At 44.6% G+C, this 17162-nt stretch overlaps 1 protein-coding gene and 1 pseudogene across 4 annotated transcripts in view; one reads left to right on the top strand and one right to left on the bottom strand.

Moving 5' to 3' along the window:
* PHC2 (polyhomeotic homolog 2) overlaps positions 1–16690 on the bottom strand; it is a 115883-nt gene extending 99193 nt beyond the window's left edge. For 2 of the 4 annotated variants that reach the window (XM_019429773.2, XM_019429775.2), the window contains exon 1: positions 16579–16690. The gene's annotated coding sequence lies outside the window, so the exon portion shown is untranslated. Of the gene's footprint in view, positions 1–15741; positions 16275–16578 lie in introns of those variants that run through there. The other 2 variants (XM_019429776.2, XM_019429774.2) reach the window with 2 other exon arrangements.
* LOC109255232 (26S proteasome regulatory subunit 4-like) lies at positions 4594–5849 on the top strand (annotated as a pseudogene).
* Positions 16691–17162: the final 472 nt, after the last annotated feature.

Raw genomic sequence — 17162 nt, 5'->3', positions numbered from 1 at the left:
AACACAGATTCTTGGTTTAAAAGCTTTCCATAGAGAAAATGCCAGGCCCAGATGATTTTACTGGTGAATTCAAATTTCAAAAAAGAAATAAAACCAATGCTATATAAACTCTTCCAGAAAACAGAAAAGGGAATTTCTTATCCATTTTATGAGGCCAGGATTACTCTGATACCAAAACCACACAAGGCTATTATAAAAAGAAAAAAAAAAAAACAGAGACAAGACATTAAAGATAAGGAAGAACAAATGGAGGAAGGCAAATGCAGCGAACATGGCAGAAAACGTGGAGAGAGGAAGTGGCCAGAGGACTGACAGTGTCACAGTGTCCTTTGTTGAACGCCTCCCACGTGCAAACTCCTGTGTGGTGCGGTGATGTTTCACAGCATGAACTTTTGGAGCCAGACTGCCTGGGTTCAGGTCCTAGCCCTACTACTTACTAGTTACCTAAGTTTGGCCAAGTTACCCAACTTCTCTGTACTTCAATGTTCCCACTTACAGTGGAGACAGTAATAGAACTCCCCTCAGGGCTGTTATGAAAACTGAATGAGTAGGGGCACCTGGGTGGCTCAGTTGGTTAAGTGTCCAACTTTGGCTCATGTTGTGATCTCACAGTTCATGAGATTGAGTCCTGTCTCGGGCTCTGTCCCGACAGCTTGAAGACTGGAGCCTGCTTCAGATTCTGTGTTTCTCTCCCTCTCTGCCCCTCCCCTGCTTGCACTCCGTCTCCCTCTCTCTCTCTCTCTCTCTCTCAAAAATGAATAAGCATTAAAGAAAATTAAAAAAAGAAAGAAAATTGAATGAGTAAATACATCCCAAATGTGTATAATAGTACCTGGCACATAGTGAGCATTACACAATTGTCTGCTGAAACGATTGTTATTATTATTCATGTTATAGTAGTTGGTTGTTACCTTTACTAAGACATGGTATATGCCCTCTAAATGAACTAAGCAGTACAAAAAGTGACCATTTTCATTGCACTAGTTCCCCGTGGCTAGCATAACAAATTACCACAAAATCCCTGACTTAAAACAACAGAAGTTTATTCTCTCCCAGTCCTGGCGGCCAGAATTTCAGTATCAGTCTCACTGGGCTGAGACCAAGGGGTTGACAAGGCTGCACTCCCCCTAGAGATTCTCATGGAGAATCCACTCCTGGACTCTTCTGAGTTTGGCAGCTGTCCACATTCCTTGGCTTGTGGCTGCACCCCTGTAATCTCTCCCTCTGTGTTTACACTGCCTCCTCATCTCTGTTGTCAAATCTCCCTCTGCCTCTCCCTTAGGATGACATTTATGGCTGGAGGTAGGATCTGCCCAGATTCCCAGGATAATCTCCCCATATCAAGATTCTTAACATAATCATGTCTGCAAAGACCCCTTTTCCTTATAAGGTAACAGTTATAGGTTCCAGGGGTTAGGACCTAATTATCTTTGGATAGCTATTATTCAGCCTACTACACCCATCCCTGGGGGTAGACTGAGGTTGTGTGGAAACTACAACATATATAACATTGAAAAAAAATGTTTATTTATTTTGAGAGAGAGAGACAGAATGCGAGTGGGGGAGGAGAAGAGGGGGAGAGAGAGAATCCCAAGCAAGCTCCACACTCAGCTCAGAGCCTGACTTGGGGCTCAGTCTCATGACCGTGAGATCATGACCTGAGCCGAAACCAAGAGTCAGATGCTTAACTGACTGAGCCACCCAGGCGCCCCATATATAACATTTTTAAAAGGACATTTAGGTGTCTCTACAACAAACCTGTTAGAATATGCAGCCATATGCCAAGGCACAGTCTGTTCACCTGAAGTAGGTCCCAGAACTATGAGCATAGCATCTGTCATGAACTATAACATCTCTGTAGGGCCAACATACAAAGTCAAATCTATAAAATTATGACAAACATCACAACTTTGGAGGGAGGGGCTGCTACTAGAAAATTACTGTGCCATTATGATCCAAATAAAATAGCTTATTAAAATGATTAGTAAGAACCAAGAGGGGCGCCTGGGGGGCTCAGTCTTCTGTGACCAACTCTTGATTTTTGGCTCAGGTCATGATCCCAGGGTTGTGGGACCGAGCCCCATGTCAGACTCCATGTTGATTGTGGAGACTGCTTAAGATTCTCTCTCTCTCCCCCTTTCTCTCTCTCTCTCCCACCCTCAGCCCCTCTCCTGCTGATTGAGCATGCTCTCTCTCTCCAAAATAAAATAAAATTACAAAAGAAAAAAAGAACCAAGAACTAGATTTGATGATTGCAGTTATGGCTAAACATTGAAGACAACTGGCTCACTCTTGATGGCCAAGGTTCCTCCACTCAGACCCTGCACCTTTACTCTGTGCTCCACAGTAGTGAAGAAATGCACTTCTAGAATCAGGCCTAAGTTCGGGATCTGACGCTATTATGTGTTAACGATGTGACCTTGGACAAATCATTGCACCTCTCTGAGCCTGTTTCTTCATCTGTAAAATAGGCGTCATAAGAGTTCTTACCCTGCAGAGTTGCTTTGAGGTTTAAATAAGAATTCATGTAAAGTTCTAGCATGGCAATTAGCATATGTAATAAGTGCTCAATAAACCATAATCACAATGTATTATTATGGACTAAATACTACTATTCCTAACAAAATTCTGTTATTCTATTGCAGTGGAAATATCCTCTCATCTTCAATTTCCTGATTTTCAGAGTGGGAGGAGTTTTTCCTTTGGGGACTGTGATCTCATGGGTGAAAGGCATTAACGCCACATAGAAAAAGCACGGGGTAGTGAGGGGTGGGGGGTGGACGTCTGGGTGGCTCAGTCAGTTGAGTGTCCAACTCTTGCTTTCGCCCAGGTCATGATCCCAGGGTCATGGGATTGAGCCCTGCATTGGGCTCTGTGCTGAGTGTGAAGCCTGCTTAAGATTGTTTCAAAGAAGGGGCGCCTGGGTGGCTCAGTCGGTTGGGTGTCCGACCTCAGCTCAAGTCATGATCTCATGGTTCGTGAGTTCGGGTCCTACATAGGGCTCTGTGCTGACAGCTCAGAGCCTGGAGCCTGCTTCAGATTCTGTGTCTTCTTCTCTCTCTGCCCCTCCCCTGCTCACACTCTGTCTCTGTCTCAAAAATAAGTAAACATTGAAAAAAAAATTAAAAAAAAAAATTCTTTCAAAGAGAGAGAATCTTTCTCCCTCTGCCCCTTCCCTGGTCACACACACACCCTGCCTCTCAAATAAAATAAGAAGAAAAAGAAAAAAAGAAAAAACATGGAAAATAACGCAGTCTGCAATTCTGGTATCTGTGTCCTTAGGGTAAGAAAAAAAGAATGAAGAGAGTAAGGACTTTGTAAGCTAGTAAAGGATAGGAAGTAGGGCCTGAAATGGTTAATATGTGACTAAGAGCACTAACGTAGAGTGCCTGACGTTTGGGGAAATGAGAGTAAATTAAGAATTTAAATAGCAGAAGTCTAAAAAGGGGATGTAATCGATTCATTCTCCATAGGAATTCATTAAGTGATGAGAGCTTTGTGCTTAGGAGAGATGAAGGTTGAGAGGAGTTATAATGGGGACAGGGACATCATGATGAGCATAGACAAGGCCAGCACAATACAGCTCATCTTCATATACAGGACACCAGCCCTGGGACCAAGGTGAGGCATAAGGTAGACAAGGAGGACTAAAAACACAAGCAAGCTTTTGTTTAGGACAAGTAAGACCCTGTAAGTAACTCCAAGGCAGGGTTGTGTGTGGTTTCTTCTAGAATTTCCAGCAGTTAGCCCTGTACCTGGCATGCCATTGATAAATCTGGGCTGAAGGAACAAGTACATATATTCGACAGTAAAAATACTGGCAGGAGATGAGAAGTGGAACTAGAGGCACCCTTCTAACCCTGTGATTCTGTCTCTGGTCTCACTTCAGTCCAAACCACCCTCCACACTGCCGCTCTGATCTTCCCAAAAGGCAGGCCCGACCCCATCACTGCTCCTGTGCTCCAATAGCTCTTCAGGGCCTTGTGCAGTAAGTCCAAATTCCTTAGCTTGGCCAGCCAAGCCTTTGTATTTGCTGCTGACCTACTTTTCAGCCTTGTTTCTGCCACTACCCTACTCGTACGCTTTGTTCTGAACATGTCAGAATGTTTGGAACTCTCCAAGTATACTTGCTCTCCCATACACAAACACCCCACCTTGGTACATAGTGTTCCTGTCTGAGCCACACTGTCCACCTGAGGACTCCTTATGCTCCTGTCGTCATTTAAAATGTCACTTTCTCTAGAAGGTGACATTTCTAAGCGGAATTAAGTGATCCCTCCTCTAAGCTCTCAAAACACCTTGCCCATACTCCTATTAATGGCACTAAGTACAATACCATAATCAACATTTCCACATCTGTCTTCCTTTATAAACCTCTGGGGTGCCAGGATTGGGTTCTAGTCATTTTTGCATCCCTAGCTACTAGCATGGGGGTACAGAGTTTTAAAAATGTTGAATAAATGAACAGATTTTAAAGACCCAAAATAGAAATAGAGCTTAAATCCTTGAGTGAACTAGCCTTAGTGTCCTTAGGCAGGACCCTAAGACAGTTAGGGATGGGTGGGTCCATCCCTATGACCAGAAGATCCCATCATGGATGGCAGCTACAGTACCCCCTCCAACTGTCCCTTGTTATCATGATCAGAGACAGAATTTGGGGCTCAACATACGACAGGCGTGCCCCTGTATGACATCCCCTGTCTTATATGGTTCCCAACCATTTCTTACACTCTTTTGCCTTTGAGAAGACAACTTCATTTTCGTATGCTGTAGTGCCAGCATCTTTTGGGAAATAATCCCTATTTCACAATGCTCCCAAAGCCAAGTTCGTCTCTCCTACTCCAATTCTCATTTTCTGTCTCTCTTACTAAGTAGAATGGAAAGCTTCAGGGCTAAATTAAGAATGAAAATAATCTGAGCCCACAGTACACAATGTCAGCATTCTTTCCTTTGTAGACAAGGATCTGCTGGAGCCAGGCTGCTCAGTCCTGCTCAACCACAAGGTGCATGCCATCATAGGCATGCTCATGGATGACACGGATCCCTTGGTCACAGTGATGAAGGTAGAAAAGGACCCCAAGGAAACCTATGCTGACATTGGGGGGCTGGACAACCAAATCCAGGAAATTAAGGAACCTGTGGAGCTTCCTCTTACTCATCCTGAATATTATGAAGAGATGGGTATAAAGCCCCCAAAGGGGGTCATTCTCTATGGTCCACCTGGCACAGGTAAAACCTTATTAGCCAAAGCAGTAGCAAACTAAGCCTCAGACACTTCCTTAAGAGTGGTTGGCTCTGAACTGATTCAGAAGTACCTAGGTGAGAAGCCCAAACTCATTCGGGAATTGTTTCGAGCTGTGGAAGAACATGCACCATCCATCATGTTTATTGATGAAATTGAAGCCACTGGAACAAAAAGATATGCCTCAAATTGTGGCTGTGAGAGAGAAATTCAATGAACAATGTTGGAACTGTTGAACCAGTTGGATGGATTTCACTTGTGAAAGTCATGGCCACAAACTGAATAGAAACTTTGGATCCAGCACTTGTCAGACCAGGCCACATAGACAGGAAAATTGAGTTCCCCCTGCCTGTTGAAAAGACTAAGAAGCACATCTTTCAGATCCACACAAGCAGGATGATGCTGGCCGATGATGCGGCCCTGGATGACTTGATCATGGCTAAAGATGGCCTTTCTGGGACCAACATCAAGGCAATCTGTACAGAAGCTGGTCTGATGGCCTTGAGAGAATATAGAATGAAAACAACAAATGAAGATTTCAAAAAAATCTAAAGAAAATGTTCTTTATAAAAAACAAGAATGCACCCCTGAGGGGCTCTATCTGTAATGACTACATTTGCCTTCAAGGAAATGGTCAGGAGTGTCCCAGCTCCTAGGAGGGATGAGTTTGGGGAAGTTACCCAGAGGAACCCATGTTCCAGTTGATCTTTCTTAGCAAAACCTCCTGTGTACCTTTTTGAGTGTGATGTGCAGGATGCCCACTGGGCTGCCTTCATCTGTTGATCATGTACAGTGCTCTCCCCCCAGTAAAGCAAACTCCTTCTCAAAAAAAAAAAAAAAAAAAAAAAAAAAAAAGAAAGAAAGAGAATAACTTGAGCCCAAACTTACTGTGCAACTTTAGGGAAATTTTACCTCTATACATCTCAACTGGCTCTTCCTTCAAATGGAATCAACCCTACTCTCTAGGAGGACACAGGAAGTAATAAGAGGTACAACTTACATGGTACTTATTATGCACCTCACAAGTATTAACCTGTTTAATTCTATACTTCTTCCAGCTAGGTACTATTATTATCCTCTCTGTGCACAAAGAGACTGGAGCAGAGCGGGGAAGGACTTGAAGAAAGCTGTGAAGCTCCAGTGAACGAGTGGTACAGGCAGAGCTGGGACCCAAGCGGTCTGGCTCTCGTGTCCATGCTGTTAACCATTACCCTCTACTTCCCTCTCTGCGGGCCACTGAAAGGCACCATACACAGTACAAAACTCCAGCATATTAAAGTACATGGGGAGACGCTGAAGGGTAGGCCTCAGATATGTGACAGTGTTACACATTTCAACCCAAATGCATTTTACAGCCAAGATTTTAGACCTCAAATCACCCATCATTTGTAGCTAAAATATTAGGGTCTCTTTGGATTGTAGCTCTCTAGGAGATGGATTTGTCCTTAACTGGTACTACACCTACAATTCAGATGACACTGTCACTAGATGAATATCCACCTTGAGGTGTGGCTTTATGGATCAATTTTCACGTTAGGTTTTTCTCAAGAGCAATGACCTGAGAATACAAAAATAGCAGAAAATACACTTGTGTTCATGCTTTTACTACAGATAGAATTTTATTTTTTCTAAGTTTATTTATTTATTTTGAGAGAGACAGAGAGACGGGGGGGCGGACAGAGAGAGGGAGAAAGAGAATCCCAAGCAGGTTCCACACTGTCAGCACAGAACCCTATGAGGAGCTCGATCTCACGAACCATGAGATCATCATCACCTGAGTAGAAATCAAGAGTCGGACACTCAACCGACTAACATGACATAACATAAAAGAATGTTATTTTTGGGGCTCATGGGTGGCTCAGTTGGTTAAGCGTCCGACTTCAGCTCAGGTCACGATCTCACGGTCCGTGGGTTCAAGCCCCGCGTCGGGCTCTAGGCTGATGGCTCAGAGCCTGAAGCCTGCTTCCGATTCTGTGTCTCCCTCTCTCTCTGCCCCTCCCCCGTTCATGCTCTGTCTCTCTCTGTCTCAAAAATAAATAAATAAAAATTAAAAAAAAAAAAATATTGTTTAAAAAAAAAAAAAAAGCATTGGGGCACTTGGGTGGCCCAGTCAGTCAACTGTCTGACTGGCTCAGGTTATGATCTCACGTTCATGAGTTCGAGCCCCACGTTGGGCTCTGTGCTGACAGCTCAAAGCCTGGAGCCTGCTTCAGATTCTGTGTCTCCCTCTCTCTCTCCACCTCCTCAACTCACACTCTCTCTCTCAAAAAATGAATAAACATTTAAAAAATTTAAAAAGCATTAAATATTTAGGTCCATATATTACCTTCTATTTCAAAAAATTTATTTAGACAAAAATTTAAGACCATCCACTAGATATGATACAGTACCTTCAAACTATTATCAATCCTTATAACCATATTCCCATCTGGGCAATGGGCCATTTAGAAAGTACTTAATAAACATGTGTTGAATGAATGAATGCTATTTCAGAGATGGATTCAGTGCTCTACATTTCCAGAAGTTTCCTCGGAAGGAATAGGTGCCTTGTAATAGTCATTTTGCTCTGGAAAACTCTACTACTCAGCCCTGTTTCAAGAAGGAGAACTTACTCCTCCAGTCTCGAGAAGAGCCTAAAGCCACCCTTATCTGTACCCATGGTTTCCACATTGTTTTCTTCCCCCATCAAAAAGAGAACAGAGAAAGATCAGGTTACATTGCTTTCTTGGGCCTGTATACATTCCTGTGAGGTTCTCTCTTCTGTCAGGAAAAGTCTCCCTGGCAACCATATTTACACACTCACTTAATTCCCTCCCCTCCTTGGATTTGCTGGTTGGTATAAAAATTAATTTGCATTGAATTGCTTAAGTTTACAAGTTAATCAGTTTAACAGACTCACAAAATTTTACAATTTGGTTTCTGGCCAAAATTCACTTCTTAAGGGGCCTGTCTCCTCTCTTTTGAAATCTGAATGGAATTCTCTTCAGTTCAATACTTTTCAACACATACAGTTTCTGGTTATGGGTAGAGAAAAGAATAGTCTCCTAAGGGCATCTGGCCAATATTATTAGAAAGATCAAGACAGGAAGAGGAACCTTAATTCAGAATAAGCAAGGGGTCAAATTCACAAAGATCAGCTATGATGAGGAGCTGGAAAAGAAGAGTCAAGGAGCAAGACAAAATGGACCATATGAAGTGAAGAACTCAGGCCTAAGATTCTGGGTGATCAGAGTTCGGGACCTGGATAACAGGAATGGAACATGCGACTCAAGAATGGAGTGCCACTAATTCATCACCCATGTATTTATTAAGCATCAAATAGTACTTGGTGCTGGGAATACAGCAGTGAATAAGCCAGACCCAGGTCCTGCCTTCATAAAGTTTATAGTCAAATATTTAAATAGTGAACCAATGCTGGCTTTGTTATTGAGCCAAGTATCTTTGGGCTAGGGGCTTGTTATACAATTTCCTACAAAGGTCAGAACTGGTTTCAGAGTATGGACGGAACAGGGACTTAACCCAGACAAGTTCAACAAGTCCTCCCTGGAATAGGTGAGTTGGTGTGTCAACAAGTCTTTGACATATACAATGGTTTCTTTACATCTTCAACAACGTGACACTTGAGCCTTTAGACAGGGAGATGAAGAAGGGTATATTTATCATAGGGCATAAGGCTAAATACTTGGTAGTATATATAAGTTTTCTAGAGTAGAAAGTATATAAAGGTATAAGCTATTTTTAAGCATATTCAACAACTATTTATTGAGCATCAGCTATGTTCAAGGAATGGTTTGAGGAATTGCAGCTACGGATATGAAAAAGACCTGGTGCCTAGCAATTACAACACTGTGGTAAGTGCTATAAGGACATGTTAAAGTACAAAGGAAGACCAGAGAGTAAGGATACTAATTCGTTAAAAGCAAGTTGGGAAATGCTTCTGAGATACAATGCTTCAACTGACTCTTAAAAGATAGAGATGTTTGTTGCTTTCAGCTGATAAATTTGGTGGTAATTTGTTACACAGCAGCAGATGACTACTACAGGACCTTATGGAGACTATACCACCAGCACAAGTAGGAGACCATGGAGAACACCTGGCCATTGAAACTTTGTTTTGTGACATATGCCATAGGGTTATACTCTAAATCTCTTTAAAACTATAAAGAGTTTTTCTTAGGCTCACTTGGTCCATGTTGGGAGTAGAAAGTGAGAACAGGAGTACAGCCACTCTGGAAAACAGTATGGAGATTCCTCAAAAAATTAAAAATAGAACTATCCTACGACCCAGCAATTGCACTACTAGGCATTTATCCAAGGGATAAAGGTGTGCTGTTTCGAAGGGACACATGCACCCCCATGTTTATAGTAGCACTATCAACAATAGCCAAAGTATGGAAAGAGCCCAAATGTCCCTCGATGGATGAGTGGATAAAGAAGATGTGGTGTACATATACAACAGAGTATTATTCGGCAATCAAAAAGAATGAAATCTTGCCATTTTCAACTATGTGCATGGAACTGGAGGGTATTATGTTAAGTGAAATTAGTCAGAGAAAGACAAAAATCATATGACTTCACTCATATGAGGACTTTAAGAGACAAAACAGATAAACATAAGGGAAGGGAAACAAAAATAATCTAAAAACAGGGAGGGGGACCAAACAGAAGAGACTCATAAATATGGAGAACAAACTGAGGGTTACTGGAGGGGGTGTGGGAGGGGGGATGGGCTAAATGAGTAAAGGGAACTAAGGAATCTACTCCTGAAATCATTGTTGCACTATATGCTAATTTGGATGTAAAATTTAAAAAATAAATAAAATTAAAAAACAAAAAAGAAAGTGAGAACAGGCACCCTGAACAGGAATGACACAGGTAATGGGAGGAAGCAACACAATCACAGTCTTGTCTGATACCCTCCACAGAAGGATCTAAGCTGGCTGGTGCTGGGACCTGGTCAGGTGGTCAGCTAGCATCAAGTGCTATAAGGACTTGGTCAGTACTGGTCAAATGATTACACAGAGGGACTGGGAGTGGGAGGAGCAAGAGGGTAAGGAAAAGTTGTTTTTTGAGAGAGCAGTAATCGTGAGGACCAGAAAAACTTCATTTGGTGTCAGTGCCAAGTAATGACTGTAAAGCCAAAAATAAGAGATAATATCCAAGATTAAGTTTTCCTGGCTTCCATGATTCATACGGGTAGATAAAGGAATAGAGCAGGTGACGAAGATTAGGGTGGAACATGGACATTCAAGACACATGAGGTAAATGGGGTTGCATGGTTCACAGCTTCTGGGTAGTCCCTGGTATGGGGGTGCAGGGGAGGCATCAGCCTGGCTAAAAAGACATCAGATCAGGGCAGACAAGTTGTATTATACCTGTTCAACCCCAATTTCTGTTTCAGTAGGTTAAAAAAGGTCGCCATAGCTTCCTACAAGCAAATGGGAATATTTGACTACAAAAGGAATAGAAATGAACTCATTTCTTATTTAAATTGGGAGTAAAGACAGCAGCAGGACTATAACTCTACCTAATAATACTCTCAAGACTCAATGGATGAGTTTCCAGGAGCCATTCCGGGTAAATAGTTCCTTGCCTCTTTATTCTCTATTTTCCTACTGGCTATCTACTTGAACTTCAAAATATCCCCCCTTTGCCTTTTCCATCAGGAGTCCAAAGTGAGAAGCCCACAGGAAAATGTGACCATGCACCATGACACAACAAGGACTTAGATACACTACACAAGCAAAACAAGGGATTCAGCACAACATGCTTTTCCTGCTTTAGGCAAAGTATCAATACCTGCAGGCAGAACTCGCTGCCTGATTTGTGGGGCCCAGTGCAAAATGAAAAAGCAGGGCTTTCATTAAAAATTATTAAGGGGCACCTGGGTAGCTCAGTTGATTAAGCGTCCAACTCTTGATTTTGGCTCAGGTCATGATCTCATGGTTCACGAGTTTGAGCCCCATATTGAGCTCTGTGCTGACAGGGCAGAGCCTGCTTGGGATCCTCTCTCTTCCTCTCTCTCTGTCCCTCCCTCTTCCTCTCTCTCTCAAATATAAATAAATAAACTTAAAAAAAAATATTAAGAATTTCAAGGTAACAACAACAGAGCATTAAACCAAATGAGGAGATGCAGGGAGGAGAATGCCCTTCTAAATGCAGGGCCCCGAGAGGTTGCATAGGCTGCACACTCATGAAGCTGGCCCTGCCTTCAGGGACTATTACAGCATGGTCCTTTAGAAGAGCTTTAGAGTCCGAGTTGGGTTCAAATCCCAGATCCCCTATGTGATTTTAGGCAATTTATTTAGCCTCTCCATGCTTCCGAGAGATTGTATGGTTGTAATCCAGTATTGTGAAGATTAAGTGGGATAATGAATAGAACGTATACAAAGTGTTTAGCACATAGTAAGCACTCAATAAGTGATAGCTGATCTATTATTGTTCAATGAAATATGCAGGTAACTGTCAGAGCAGTAAGTTTAGGAAATGAATTACTGAACTGCTATAAAGGACATGAAAGCATGAGACTGAGGTTTTAAGAAAACTAAAATAATGAAGCAGACAAGGAAGATCAAATCTTTTGCTTGGCTTTTCTGCCTTCTCTAACCGCTTTCCTACTTCTCTTTTCCCATTTTTTACAAAGCATACAAAGGGTGATCTGCATGCGGTCCCCATTTCCTAACCACATTTCATGGCACATCTTTTTCACTCTGGTGTTTAATATCCCCGTGGCCACCCCCATGGGTGAACACCCACCATGGGCGAGAACTAAAGCTATTGTTCTCAAAAAGTTACTAATGACCCCCTGTTTACTAAATGAAATGGGCATTTCCCACTTTCTCTGTACAATTTCATACTGGTGACCAATTCCTCCAGCTTGAAACCCTCTCTTCTGACTTTGGTGATATGCGCCCTCATGGCCAACAGAATGTCTACTCAGTCTCGCATCTCTCAGGTACACAAAGGGAACGCATTTGTTGGATGAATAACTAAAATGGTTCCTTGGCTTCTCTGATATTCCTTTTTTTCCTACCATACTGACTACATTTCTTCTTCCTACCTCCCTAAATGTGGGCAATCTTCAAGCTTTAGCCCTTGGTCCTCCATACTTCTGTTTCTATGCTGCTACCACTGGTGGGCCAAGTTAATCACATGGCTTCAGTTATCATCTTCTATACACAATACTCCTTGACTTCTCTGTTTTGAGCATAAGTCTCTCTCACTTCCAAATACTTATGGGACATGTCCACTTGTAAGTTCCAGTATCACCTCAAGATATTTTGCACCTAGTGGACTCCCTGGGTGGCTTAGTCAGTTAAGCGTCTGACTCTTGATTTGGGCTCAGGTCATGATCTCATGGTTTGTGAGATCAAGCCCCAAGTTGGCTCTGCACTGACAGCGTGGAGGCTGCTTGGGATTCTCTCTCCCTCTCTCTCTCTGCTCCTCCCCACTCTACCCCTCCCTGCTCTCTCTCTCTCTCTCTCTCTCAAAATAAATAAATAAACATTTTTTAAAAAGGTATCTAGCACCTAGCATTTCCTCTTCTCCCCAAACTGGTATTCCTTTTTGTCTTATCTCTGTTAATCTTGTCAACCATCTTCAAGGCTAGATCTGATTTTTCCTTGTTTCTTGACCTCTGTATCCAGTCAGTCATAAAGTCCTGTTCATGTTTCCTTTATGATACTTATTGAACCCATCTTTTTATTTTCACTCCATCACCCTAATTCAATTCCTTACCCCCTCACACCTAGACTACTTAAATAATGTACTAGCTGGTTGTGCAGTTCTCTTTCTATCCCTACTAAAGTTAAAAAAAACCACTTTTTTAGCGTTTATTTATTGAGAGACAGAGCATGAGTGGGAAGGGGCAGAGAGAGAAGAAGACAGAGAACCCAAAGCAGGCTCCAGGCTCTGAGCTGTCAGCATGGAGCCCAACGCGGGGCTTGAACTCACGAACCATGAGATCACCAACTGAGTCGAAGTCGGACGCTTAACCAATTGAGCCATCCAGGCACCCCATCCCTACTAAAGTTTATTCTTCACACTGTTGTTGAGACTCTTCTTAAAAAGACTCTCATGACCCCACATTTCCCTAACCAAACATCTTCAGACTTTCCATCATACAGGATAAAGTTCTAACTCCTTAGTTCAGTATTCAATGCCTGTTAAAATCTGGCTGCAGCCAACACTTCTAGTCTTAGAACTTCTCTACTTAAACCTTTTGATCTTGCCAGATTGGTCCCTGAAAACTTTCTACCATACTCCAGTCCTGTGTTTTATAAACATGATTTCTCCCATCTGGAAATTCCTTCCACCCTCCTTCTCTCTATAGAACAAAATTCACTATGCCTCTGAAAAACGCCTTCCTTGGGAATCATAGTCCATAATGATCTTTCTCTTTCTTCAGCTTCTATAATACCGCATGTTTCATCACTTTGAAAACTTACTGAATGGCTGCTTGACATTAATCCTCACAACTCCATGAGGTGGGTGGCATTATTACAGATGAAGAAACAAAGTCAACTAACTTGTCCAAGTCACATAGCAAGTAACTGGTGGAACTGGGATCCAAAACCTTGTTTAGCAGAGAATAATTCCCAGACTACACCACCTCTCTCATTTTCCTGTGTTTTCCAAACCACAAATACAGCACAGAATTTGCACACAAGCAGGTGCTCAGTAAACATGGTGATCGAGAAAATTACTTAAATAGCACCCGTGACTCTCTAGCACTTACAGAATTGTCCATCTTAACAGTCCACATTAAGCACATCACCTCTTTACATCGCTTCCTCTGTAATACAGTTCAAGACCGGGGATTTGCCAAAAATTCACCACTGTTCATTCTAAAAATAAATGTTGGTTTAAACAAGGCTAAAAGGCCTTTATCTGATTCGAACATTAGGTGAGCTTTGGGGATGCCCACTGTACCACCGCTAGGCCCATCATCGCTATTTCCAAATGATTAGGAAGTAAAAATAGGCTGGCTAGTTGATGGCTTATGAGGTAAAATGGACTATTTATAGTTCTGGAGGTGGATGCTAAGGCAGCAGAACAGGATTTCTCTGCTTTGGTAGCTAAGCCCTCAGTAAAAGAGGCCCAATAAAAGTGCATCATGGATGGAAAATGGGATCAAAAGAGGGTAACAGTAAGGAGGGAGGGAGAACAGAAAGAAGGAAATGCTGGAAATATTCTATTGAGGAGACGGCGCTGTCCTTTTCTGAATAGTTGCTTGAAGCTGTCAGATCTAACCCTGTCCTCTGCAGCTGGCACCGTGTAACAGAGGACTCTGTCACTCCTGCATGATTCATGGTCTCAGTCCTGAACTGCCTGTCCTGACCCATATCACAGGCCAGATCCTCTCTTGCTCCAGATCCTCCCAGCTTGTGACCTTATTACTCACTTCCTCAGGTCTCAGAAATCTGACCTCACAGATTTGACATTCAGCATTGCTTCCCTGGTTATGGCCTGTATTTTCCTCTTGCTGTATGGAATGAGGCTCAGAAAAACTGATGAGGGGAAAAAGTGGGGAGGAAGAACAATACGAAGGAAAATAAGAGGAAGAACAATAAGAAGGAAAATTATAGTGGCAATTAGAAATTCTAGATTACTTTTGGGAAGTTACTTCATTGAGAAAGGGAAAAGGCCATGGCCGCAATATAAAGCAATCACCTAGAGATACCACACTCTTCTGTTTCCTCTTTTTTGGCTGCCCTTCCTGTCCTTCTCAATCTTCTCTGCAAGGCAAACTCCTATTCATCCTTCAAGATCTTGCTTAAACATGTTCTTTTCTGGAAAGCCTTCTCTGACCCTCTCAGACAGCTAATTGTTTTCTCCTTTGTGTTTCCACAGCTCTTTATATACACATCTATTATGCGATCACTTTTACTGGCAATTTTGTCTCTCCCACTACTTCTTTGAGGACAAGGACTAATTATCTTATTCATCTCTGCATCCCCAAGACATAGCACAAGGCACAGCAGAGTGCCTGGCATATAGCAAGTGTTTGTTGTTCTGTGATGAAAGACATCAAGAACAATATGAAAGTACAATTTGCACTTGCAAAAATCAAATTGGTTCCTAGTACTTTTCATGTGTAGCCCCGTTTTTTTCCCCGATTTGGAAGAAACGACTTTAGACTCATAAAGGAAATTCTATTGATATATCTGGCACATTAGCCAGTTTTTCATCCCCATTGATGATAGCAACATTCCCCCTCCCACCACCACACCACACACACCCACACCCACACACTTCCATGAAGCTCCCAGGGCAAGCTTAACATTAGTGGCACATGGTCCATCCTACCATTTCTGTTGTAGTGCAAGCTAAACGACACCGTGAGCCTAAAGCTGCCACAGATCTTAGCGAACTGGTGGTGGTTGGGGGAGGGGGGGGGGTGGATAATTAAAAGAACACACTTCTGTAGCAGACCTAGAAGGGTGAGGAAGAAAGATGAATTTAAACCTTGCCTTATAAGAAATTTGTTAGAAACTCACGCAAAACAGCCGCTTCCTCTGGACATGACAGACCCGATCCAGGTGTCCGGCAGTGACCTTTGCCCATGAGTGTCAGGTCATCACCCAGCACAGAAAACAAGGGGCCAGTGCCTTTCCTGGGCATCCCTCCTTCTCAAACCTGGCAAATCTTGGGGCCTGCTTTTTCTTTAGGGGATTGTCCTCTCCTCCCAGCACCGACAGTCCCCAGTTCCCTCCGCCGGTGCCCCCTAAGCACCAATCTCGCCTTCGTCCCACAAGGGGCCCCAGCGTGACTCAGGGTCAAAAGTGCCGGCGGCTGGGCTGTCAGGCCCGGCTGTGTGGGGGACGCCGAGGTCAGGCCGGACCCCAGGGTCTCCTCACACTCTGTGGGACGAGCTCAGGGGACGCAGGCCGCGCCAGGCCACGGGCTGCCTCTGCGCGGGCCTCTGCGCGGAAGGGGCTCAGCCCCGGAGAAGCCGCGCGCGCGCGCCGGTGCTCCAGCCGGTCCCCCCGCAGCCTGCCGCAAGTGCCGGCCCCGCAGCTGCTCCGCAGCCCTGGTCGCCGCTGGGTCCCGGCACCCCGCGCGCCGCGGCCGGTCGCTCCGCCGGCCGGACTGCTGGGTGCCCACGCGGGCCCCGCGCCGCGGATCCCGGGTCAGGCCGCCCGCCCGCCCGCCGCCTGCCTGCGGTGCCCACGGCAGTGCCCCGCCCCGCGCGGCCCGACCCGGCCGCCGCGCCCCGGCCCGGCCGTGACAGCTGGGTGCCCAAAGGGTTAAGCCGGCAGCGCTGCGGCCCGAGTGCCCCGCGCGCTGCCCGTCCGCCGCGAGCCGGCCCCAGCGCGCACGCGCCCGCCCGTTACCTGCGGTCGCGTTCGCGCTCCTCCTCCACCTGGCCGCTCTCTCCCGGGGGCCGCCCCTCAGCCCGCCCCCTCGGCTCGGCGCCGCGCACCCTGCTGGCTACTCGGACACAGCCCGGGGAGGAGGGGCGTGGGGGGCGATTACCATATATTAGCATACCAGCGCGCGTCACGTGCCCGTTCCAGCCAATGGTCACTCTGGAAGGCGGGGATTGGGGCGAACACGCCTAGGTGCTGCTCCGGGCCTGAACCGGTGGTCATGGCAACGGCTGGGAGGGCGGGGGAGTGGGGAGGCACCGGAGCCCAGTGGCCCCGCGGGAGCATCTCCACTACCTGAATTCTGTGCGGAGACACCGTGCACTTTTCCCACCCTGCGGAGGGAGAGGGGCTGAATTTGGCTCCTCTCAGAAGGATTCAGACTCAGCAAATAGTTACCGAGCGCTTACCACGTGCCTAACACTTTTCTGCTGGACATGATTCTCGGGGTAACCTTGAGATGTCAGTACTGTTAACCCCACTTGATAGAAGGGAAAGTGGAGGCTCAGAGAGGCTAGGTCACTCACCCAAAGTCACACAGCCACACCAAA

Source organism: Panthera pardus, unplaced genomic scaffold (assembly GCF_024362965.1).
Source record: "Panthera pardus isolate Hobbes unplaced genomic scaffold, ASM2436296v1 HiC_scaffold_11, whole genome shotgun sequence".
In the NCBI taxonomy this organism is placed as follows: Eukaryota; Metazoa; Chordata; class Mammalia; order Carnivora; family Felidae; genus Panthera; species Panthera pardus.
This window is presented reverse-complemented; position numbering and strand designations above follow the sequence as displayed.